The following is a 10,000-nucleotide window of genomic DNA, read 5'->3' on the forward strand; positions in this document are numbered from 1 at the left end:
GTTCTGCCGAAGGTCTCACCTTCGAGGGGGGAGCGCCCACCGTGTACAGGCCGATTTTCATGCATTTCCAACCGTGGGAAGGGGGCCGAAAGGGGATGGGGGTGAATGTGACTGCTCAACCCGACTTTGAGGCATCTAACCCGGGTAGCTCAGCCGGGTTTGACCCGGCGGTTCTGCCGACTGCCTCGCCTTCGAGGGGGGAGCGTCCCCCGTGTACAGGCCGATTTTCATGCATTTCGAACCGTGGGAAGTGGCCCAAAAGGGGATGGGGGTGAATGTGACTGCTCAACCCGACTTTGGCGCTTCCGAGCCGGGTAGCCCGGCCGGGTTTGACCCGGCGGTTCTGCCGTCGGTCTCGCCTTCGAGGGCGGAGCCTCCCCCGTGTACAGGCCGATTTTCATGCATTTGCAACGGTGGGAAGTTGCCCAAAAGTCGATGGGAGTGAATGTGACTGCTCAACCCGACTTTGAGACTTTTAAGCCGGGTAGCTCAGCCGGGTTTGACCCGGCGGTTCTGCCGACGGTCTCGCCTTCGAGGGGGGAGCCTCCCCCGTGTACAGGCCGATTTTCGTGCATTTCCAACGGTGGGAAGAGGTTCAAAAGGGGATGGGAGTGAATGTGACTGCTCAACCCGACTCTGAGGCTTCTAACCCGGGTAGCTCGGCCGGGTTTGATCCGGCGGTTCTGCCGACGGTCTCGTCTTCGAGGCCGGTGCCTCCCCCGTGTACAGGCCGATTTTCGTGCATTTCCAACGGTGGGAAGTGGTCCAAAAGGGAATGGGGGTGGACGTGTCTGCTCATACCGACTTTGAGACTTGTAAGCCGGGTAGCTCAGCCGGGTTTGACCCGGCGGTTCTGCCGACGGTCTCGCCTTCGAGGGGGGAGCCTCCCCCGTGTACAGGCCGATTTCCGTGCATTTCCAACGGTGGGAAGAGGTTCAAAAGGGGATGGGAGTGAATGTGACTGCTCAACCCGACTCTGAGGCTTCTAACCCGGGTAGCTCGGCCGGGTTTGATCCGGCGGTTCTGCCGACGGTCTCGTCTTCGAGGCCGGTGCCTCCCCCGTGTACAGGCCGATTTTCGTGCATTTCCAACGGTGGGAAGAGGTTCAAAAGGGGATGGGGGTGAATGCGACTGCTCAACCCGACTCTGAGGCTTCTAACCCGGGTAGCCCGGCCGGGTTTGACCCGGCGGTTCTGCCGTCGGTCTCGCCTTCGAGGGCGGAGCCTCCCCCGTGTACAGGCCGATTTTCATGCATTTGCAACGGTGGGAAGTTGCCCAAAAGTCGATGGGAGTGAATGTGACTGCTCAACCCGACTTTGAGACTTTTAAGCCGGGTAGCTCAGCCGGGTTTGACCCGGCGGTTCTGCCGACGGTCTCGCCTTCGAGGGGGGAGCCTCCCCCGTGTACAGGCCGATTTTCGTGCATTTCCAACGGTGGGAAGAGGTTCAAAAGGGGATGGGAGTGAATGTGACTGCTCAACCCGACTCTGAGGCTTCTAACCCGGGTAGCTCGGCCGGGTTTGATCCGGCGGTTCTGCCGACGGTCTCGTCTTCGAGGCCGGTGCCTCCCCCGTGTACAGGCCGATTTTCGTGCATTTCCAACGGTGGGAAGTGGTCCAAAAGGGAATGGGGGTGGACGTGTCTGCTCATACCGACTTTGAGACTTGTAAGCCGGGTAGCTCAGCCGGGTTTGTTCCGGCGGTTCTGCCGACGGTCTCGTCATCGAGGGGGGAGCCTCCCCCGTGTCCAGGCCGATTTTCATGCATTTCCAACCGTGGGAAGTGGTCCAAAAGGGAATGGGGGTGAATGTGACTGCTCATACCGACTTTGAGACTTTTAAGCCGGGTAGCTCAGCCGGGTTTGACCCGGCGGTTCTGCCGACGGTCTCGCCTTCGAGGGGGGAGCGTCCCCCGTGTTCAGGCCGAATTTTGTGCATTTCGAACCGTGGGAAGTTGCCCAAAAGTCGATGGGAGTGAATGTGACTGCTCAACCCGACTTTGAGACTTGTAAGCCGGGTAGCTCAGCCGGGTTTGACCCGGCGGTTCTGCCGACGGTCTCGTCTTCGAGGCGGGTGCCTCCCCCGTGTACAGGCCGATTTTCATGCATTTCGTACCGTGGGAAGCGGTCCAAAAGGGGATGGGAGTGAACGTGACTGCTCATACCGACTTTGGCGCTTCCGAGCCGGGTAGCTCAGCCGGGTTTGACCCGGCGGGTCTGCCGACGGTCTCGCCTTCGAGGGGGGAGCGTCCCCCGTGTTCAGGCCGAATCTTGTGCATTTCGAACCGTGGGAAGTTGCCCAAAAGTCGATGGGAGTGAATGTGACTGCTCAACCCGACTTTGAGACTTGTAAGCCGGGTAGCTCAGCCGGGTTTGACCCGGCGGTTCTGCCGACGGTCTCGTCTTCGAGGCGGATGCCACCCCCGTGTACAGGCCGATTTTCGTGCATTTCCAACCGTGGGAAGTGGTCTAAAAGTCGATGGGAGTGAACGTGACTGCTCAACCCGACTCTGAGGCTTCTAACCCGGGTAGCTCGGCCGGGTTTGACCCGGCGGTTCTGCCGACGGTCTCGTCTTCGAGGCGGGTGCCTCCCCCGTGTACAGGCCGATTTTCGTGCATTTCGAACCGTGGGAAGTGGTCTAAAAGTCGATGGGAGTGAACGTGACTGCTCAACCCGACTTTGAGACTTGTAAGCCGGGTAGCTCAGCCAGGTTTGACCCGGCGGTTCTGCCGACGGTCTCGCCTTCGAGGGCGGACCCTCCCCCGTGTACAGGCCGGTTTTCGTGCATTTCGAACCGTGGGAAGTGATCCAAAAGGGAATGGGGGTGAACGTGACTGCCCAACCCGGCTTTGAGACTTGTAAGCCGGGTAGCTCAGCCGGGTTGGACCCGGCGGTTCTGCCGACGGTCTCGACTTCGAGGCGGGTGCCTCCCCCGTGTACAGGCCGATTTTCATGCATTTGCAACGGTGGGAAGTTGCCCAAAAGTCGATGGGAGTGAATGTGACTGCTCAACCCGACTTCGAGACTTGTAAGCCGGGTAGCTCAGCCGGGTTTGACCCGGCGGTTCTGCCGACGGTCTCGCCTTCGAGGGGGGAGCCTCCCCCGTGTACAGGCCGATTTTCGTGCATTTCCAACGGTGGGAAGAGGTTCAAAAGGGGATGGGAGTGAATGTGACTGCTCAACCCGACTTTGGCGCTTCCGAGCCGGGTAGCTCAGCCGGGTTTGACCCGGCGGGTCTGCCGACGGTCTCGTCTTCGAGGCGGGTGCCTCCCCCGTATACAGGCCGATTTTCATGCATTTCGAACCGTGGGAAGTGGTCCAAAAGGGAATGGGGGTGGACGTGTCTGCTCATACCGACTTTGAGACTTGTAAGCCGGGTAGCTCAGCCGGGTTTGTTCCGGCGGTTCTGCCGACGGTCTCGTCTTCGAGGCGGGTGCCTCCCCCGTGTACAGGCCGATTTTCGTGCATTTCGAACCGTGGGAAGTGGTCCAAAAGGGGATGGGAGTGAATGTGACTGCTCAACCCGACTTTGGCGCTTCCGAGCCGGGTAGCTCAGCCGGGTTTGACCCGGCGGGTCTGCCGACGGTCTCGTCTTCGAGGCGGGTGCCTCCCCCGTATACAGGCCGATTTTCATGCATTTCGAACCGTGGGAAGTGGTCCAAAAGGGAATGGGGGTGGACGTGTCTGCTCATACCGACTTTGAGACTTGTAAGCCGGGTAGCTCAGCCGGGTTTGATCCTGCGGTTCTGCCGACGGTCTCGCCTTCGAGGGGGGAGCCTCCCCCGTGTTCAGTCCGATTTCCATGCATTTCCAACCGTGGGAAGTTGCCCAAAAGGGGATGGGAGTGAATGTGACTGCTCAACCCGACTTTGGCGCTTCCGAGCCGGTTAGCACAGCCGGGTTTGACCCGGCGGTTCTGCCGACAGTCTCCTCTTCGAGGCGGGTGCCTCCCCCGTGTACAGGCCGATTTCCGTGCATTTCGAACCGTGGGAAGTGGTCCAAACGTCGATGGGAGTGAATGTGACTGCTCAACCCGACTTTGGCGCTTCCGAGCCGGGTAGCTCAGCCGGGTTTGACCCGGCGGTTCTGCCGACGGTCTCGTCTTCGAGGCGGGTGCCTCCCCCGTGTACAGGCCGATTTTCATGCATTTGGAACCGTGGGAAGTGGTCCAAAAGGGAATGGGGGTGGACGTGACTGCTCATACCGACTTTGAGACTTGTAAGCCGGGTAGCTCGGCCGGGTTTGACCCGGCGGTTCTGCCGACGGTCTCGCCTTCGAGGGGGGAGCCTCCCCCGTGTTCAGTCCGATTTTCGTGCATTTCCCACGGTGGGAAATGGTATCTTTCATTACGGGGACAAGGGTCTGAAGCGGTGAAGTCAGTAACCGGCATAGTTAAGGAAAGGGTTCGAATTTTCTCAACAGTACGAAAAAAGTGAGCAGGGAAGCTAGAGAAGGTGTCAGTGAGTCCCAAACGAGTGAACCGCAAAACTTAGGGAAATGCCCGAAAGCGTTTTAAAGGGTGAAATCGGGAACGAGGAAATGATGGGAAAGTGCCTGAAAGTGCTAAATGAGTAAACAGAAAAACGAAGAAAAATGTTTGAAAAGAAGAAGTGAGTAACCAGGAAAACTTAGAAAAATGTTCAAAACGAAGAAATCAGTAACCAGGAAAACTTAGAAAAATGATCAAAAAGAAGAAATGAGTAACCAGGAAAACTTAGAAAAATGTTTAAAAAGAAGAAATCAGTAACCAGGAAAACTTAGGAAAATGTTTAAAAAGAAGAAATCAGTAACCAGAAAAACTGCGAAAAATGTTTAAAAAGAAGAAATGAGTAACCAGAAAAACTTAGAAAAATGTTTAAAAAGAAGAAATCAGTAACCAGGAAAACTTAGAAAAATGTTTAAAAAGAAGAAATCAGTAACCAGGAAAACTTAGAAAAATGTTTAAAAAGAAGAAATCAGTAACCAGGAAAACTTAGAAAAATGTTATAAAAGAAGAAGTGAGTAACCAGAAAAACTTAGAAAAATGTTTAAAAAGAAGAAATCAGTAACCAGAAAAACTGCGAAAAATGTTTAAAAAGAAGAAATCAGTAACCAGACAAACTGCGAAAAATGTTTAAAAAGAAGAAATCAGTAACCAGGAAAACTTAGAAAAATGTTTAAAAAGAAGAAGTGAGTAACCAGAAAAACTTAGAAAAATGTTTAAAAAGAAGAAATCAGTAACCAGAAAAACTTAGAAAAATGTTTAAAAAGAAGAAATCAGTAACCAGAAAAACTGCGAAAAATGTTTAAAAAGAAGAAATCAGTAACCAGGAAAACTTAGAAAAATGTTTAAAAAGAAGAAATCAGTAACCAGAAAAACTGCGAAAAATGTTTAAAAAGAAGAAATCAGTAACCAGGAAAACTTAGAAAAATGTTTAAAAAGAAGAAATCAGTAACCAGAAAAACTTAGAAAAATGTTTAAAAAGAAGAAATGAGTAACCAGAAAAACTTAGAAAAATGTTTAAAAAGAAGAAATCAGTAACCAGAAAAACGGCGAAAAATGTTTAAAAAGAAGAAATCAGTAACCAGAAAAACTTAGAAAAATGTTTAAAAAGAAGAAGTGAGTAACCAGAAAAACTTAGAAAAATGTTTAAAAAGAAGAAATGAGTAACCAGAAAAACTTAGAAAAATGTTTAAAAAGAAGAAATCAGTAACCAGAAAAACTTAGAAAAATGTTTAAAAAGAAGAAATGAGTAACCAGAAAAACTTAGAAAAATGCTTAAAAAGAAGAAATCAGTAACCAGAAAAACGGCGAAAAATGTTTAAAAAGAAGAAATCAGTAACCAGAAAAACGGCGAAAAATGTTTAAAAAGAAGAAATCAGTAACCAGACAAACTGCGAAAAAATGTTTAAAAAGAAGAAATCAGTAACCAGAAAAACTGCGAAAAATGTTTAAAAAGAAGAAATCAGTAACCAGGAAAACTTAGAAAAATGTTTAAAAAGAAGAAATGAGTAACCAGGAAAACTTAGAAAAATGTTTAAAAAGAAGAAATGAGTAACCAGGAAAACTTAGAAAAATGTTTAAAAAGAAGAAATCAGTAACCAGAAAAACTTAGAAAAATGTTTAAAAAGAAGAAATCAGTAACCAGAAAAACGGCGAAAAATGTTTAAAAAGAAGAAGTGAGTAACCAGAAAAACTTAGAAAAATGTTTAAAAAGAAGAAATGAGTAACCAGAAAAACGTTTAAAAAGAAGAAATCAGTAACCAGAAAAACTTAGAAAAATGTTTAAAAAGAAGAAATGAGTAACCAGAAAAACTTAGAAAAATGTTTAAAAAGAAGAAATCAGTAACCAGAAAAACGGCGAAAAATGTTTAAAAAGAAGAAATCAGTAACCAGAAAAACGGCGAAAAATGTTTAAAAAGAAGAAATCAGTAACCAGACAAACTGCGAAAAATGTTTAAAAAGAAGAAATCAGTAACCAGAAAAACTTAGAAAAATGTTTAAAAAGAAGAAATCAGTAACCAGGAAAACTTGGAAAAAAACACTTAGAAAAATTTTCAGCAAAGTGTGAAAAATATTCTAAGTGTCAGCGGAGGAAAATGCTGCAGCATCGGGAAAGATTCGCAAACTTACACCGAACATGTGCTCCGAAGTGCCGGAGGAATTGGGTGAATTGAGCCCGGCAAATGGCCAGCTGTCGTTTTGTGCCTGCAGCCCGAAAACTTTAACTTTGTCTGTCGCGGAAGTCCGGACCGAGAAAAATCCAAACGGTTTTGACCGGACCGAGTTCCAGACCGATGCAGTCAAATTTGGAATTCAGACCCATTCAGTGCCACTTGTAGTTTTTCCGCAGTGAGGTTGGCGGGGTACCCGGAGATATATGGGAACACGATTTTTAGAACAAAATGGCGGCGCGGGACCGTTCTGAAAGGCATCCGAAAAACGGTTCCACGGGCATAGCACTTTAATGACAGGTATGAGTGCATGCCGGAGAGCTCTTGGAAGTCGAATTTTTGACACTTTGTCAATTTTTTGACAGATTTGACAAACTCTTTCTGTCTGTTCTAAGAGTCAGTCAGAGACTTGTGCGGCGGTCTTTTGACACTATTGGAGGGCGGGCAAACCCCACGTTGACTCCGGCCGTCCCTCCACAGGCGCTCGTGTCCAAAATGAAGGCGAGAGACGCGAGTGGCCTGGTTCCCTTGGGTGTTGCCAAGAAGGCTGCGGGCTGACCGTTGCCTGAGCACTCCCTAAAGCCTCTTGTGATGAGAGCAGACCTCGCCTGCCGCACGACCGGCTCTGGGAGTCGTTGGGCCGCTATTTGTGAATAGTCTGGTCCTCCTCTGCCACCCGGACAAGCGCGATGGCTCTGCCGCCCTGCGGTGCTCGTCACCCAGGTTTGGGGAACACGATACTCGTAACAAAAATAAAAGGCGGCTCGGGACCTGCAGGCGAAAGGGGTCCCGTGGTGCTAAGCACGTCGACTTCGGGTCTCGGTGCAAGCCGGAGAGCTCACGGAAGTCTAAAGTTTTCGGCACGTGGTCGAATCTTTTCAAAGGCTTACCCGGCTCTTTCCGTCCATTCTGAGAGTAAGTCAGAGGCCGGTGCGGAGGTCTCTTGACAATCGGAGGGGGTGGTGGCCCTCCGCAGGCGCTCGTGTCGAAAATGAAGGCGAGAGACGCGAGTGGCCTGGTTCCCCTGGGTGTTGCCAGGAAGGCTGCGGGCTGACCCTTGCCTGAGCACTCCCTAAAGCCTCTTGTGATGAGAGCAGACCTCGCGCGCCGCACGACCGGCTCTGGGAGTCGTTGGGCCGCTATCTGTGAATAGTCTGGTCCTCCTCTGCCACCCGGCCAAGTGCGATGGCTCTGCCGCCCTGCGGTGCTCGTCACGCAGGTATGGGGCACACGATGCTCGTAACAGCAAATAAAGGCGGCTCGGGACCTGCAGGCGAAAGGGGTCCCGTGGTGCTTAGCACGTCGACTTCGGGTCTCGGTGCAAGCCGGAGAGCTCACGGAAGTCTAAAGTTTTCGGCACGTGGTCGAATCTTTTGAAAGGCTTACCCGGCTCTTTCCGTCCATTCTGAGAGTCAGTCAGAGGCCGGTGCGGCGGTCTATTGACGACCGGAGGCTCCCATGGGTGTTGCGATGAGGGTGGAGGGCACAGAACCTTGCCTTAGCACTCCCTAATAAAGCCTCTTGTGAAGAGAGCAGACCTCGCGCGCCGCACGACCGGCTCTGGGAGTCGTTGGGCCGCTATCTGTGAATAGTCGGGTCCTCCTCTGCCACCCGGCCAAGTGCGATGGCTCTGCCGCCCTGCGGTGCTCGTCACGCAGGTATGGGGCACACGATGCTCGTAACAGCAAATAAAGGCGGCTCGGGACCTGCAGGCGAAAGGGGTCCCGTGGTGCTTCGCACGTCGACTTCGGGTCTCGGTGCAAGCCGGAGAGCTCACGGAAGTCTAAAGTTTTCGGCACGTGGTCGAATCTTTTGAAAGGCTTACCCGGCTCTTTCCGTCCATTCTGAGAGTCAGTCAGAGGCCGGTGCGGCGGTCTATTGACGACCGGAGGCTCCCATGGGTGTTGCGATGAGGGTGGAGGGCACAGAACCTTGCCTTAGCACTCCCTAATAAAGCCTCTTGTGAAGAGAGCAGACCTCGCGCGCCGCACGACCGGCTCTGGGAGTCGTTGGGCCGCTATCTGTGAATAGTCTGGTCCTCCTCTGCCACCCGGCCAAGTGCGATGGCTCTGCCGCCCTGCGGTGCTCGTCACGCAGGTATGGGGCACACGATGCTCGTAACAGCAAATAAAGGCGGCTCGGGACCTGCAGGCGAAAGGGGTCCCGTGGTGCTTCGCACGTCGACTTCGGGTCTCGGTGCAAGCCGGAGAGCTCACGGAAGTCTAAAGTTTTCGGCACGTGGTCGAATCTTTTGAAAGGCTTACCCGGCTCTTTCCGTCCATTCTGAGAGTCAGTCAGAGGCCGGTGCGGCGGTCTATTGACGACCGGAGGCTCCCATGGGTGTTGCGATGAGGGTGGAGGGCACAGAACCTTGCCTTAGCACTCCCTAATAAAGCCTCTTGTGAAGAGAGCAGACCTCGCGCGCCGCACGACCGGCTCTGGGAGTCGTTGGGCCGCTATCTGTGAATAGTCGGGTCCTCCTCTGCCACCCGGCCAAGTGCGATGGCTCTGCCGCCCTGCGGTGCTCGTCACGCAGGTATGGGGCACACGATGCTCGTAACAGCAAATAAAGGCGGCTCGGGACCTGCAGGCGAAAGGGGTCCCGTGGTGCTTCGCACGTCGACTTCGGGTCTCGGTGCAAGCCGGAGAGCTCACGGAAGTCTAAAGTTTTCGGCACGTGGTCGAATCTTTTGAAAGGCTTACCCGGCTCTTTCCGTCCATTCTGAGAGTCAGTCAGAGGCCGGTGCGGCGGTCTATTGACGACCGGAGGCTCCCATGGGTGTTGCGATGAGGGTGGAGGGCACAGAACCTTGCCTTAGCACTCCCTAATAAAGCCTCTTGTGAAGAGAGCAGACCTCGCGCGCCGCACGACCGGCTCTGGGAGTCGTTGGGCCGCTATCTGTGAATAGTCGGGTCCTCCTCTGCCACCCGGCCAAGTGCGATGGCTCTGCCGCCCTGCGGTGCTCGTCACGCAGGTATGGGGCACACGATGCTCGTAACAGCAAATAAAGGCGGCTCGGGACCTGCAGGCGAAAGGGGTCCCGTGGTGCTTCGCACGTCGACTTCGGGTCTCGGTGCAAGCCGGAGAGCTCACGGAAGTCTAAAGTTTTCGGCACGTGGTCGAATCTTTTGAAAGGCTTACCCGGCTCTTTCCGTCCATTCTGAGAGTCAGTCAGAGGCCGGTGCGGCGGTCTATTGACGACCGGAGGCTCCCATGGGTGTTGCGATGAGGGTGGAGGGCACAGAACCTTGCCTTAGCACTCCCTAATAAAGCCTCTTGTGAAGAGAGCAGACCTCGCGCGCCGCACGACCGGCTCTGGGAGTCGTTGGGCCGCTATCTGTGAATAGT

The sequence above is a fragment of the Chiloscyllium punctatum genome, unplaced genomic scaffold, assembly GCF_047496795.1.
Source record: "Chiloscyllium punctatum isolate Juve2018m unplaced genomic scaffold, sChiPun1.3 scaffold_800, whole genome shotgun sequence".
Classification (NCBI taxonomy): domain Eukaryota; kingdom Metazoa; phylum Chordata; class Chondrichthyes; order Orectolobiformes; family Hemiscylliidae; genus Chiloscyllium; species Chiloscyllium punctatum.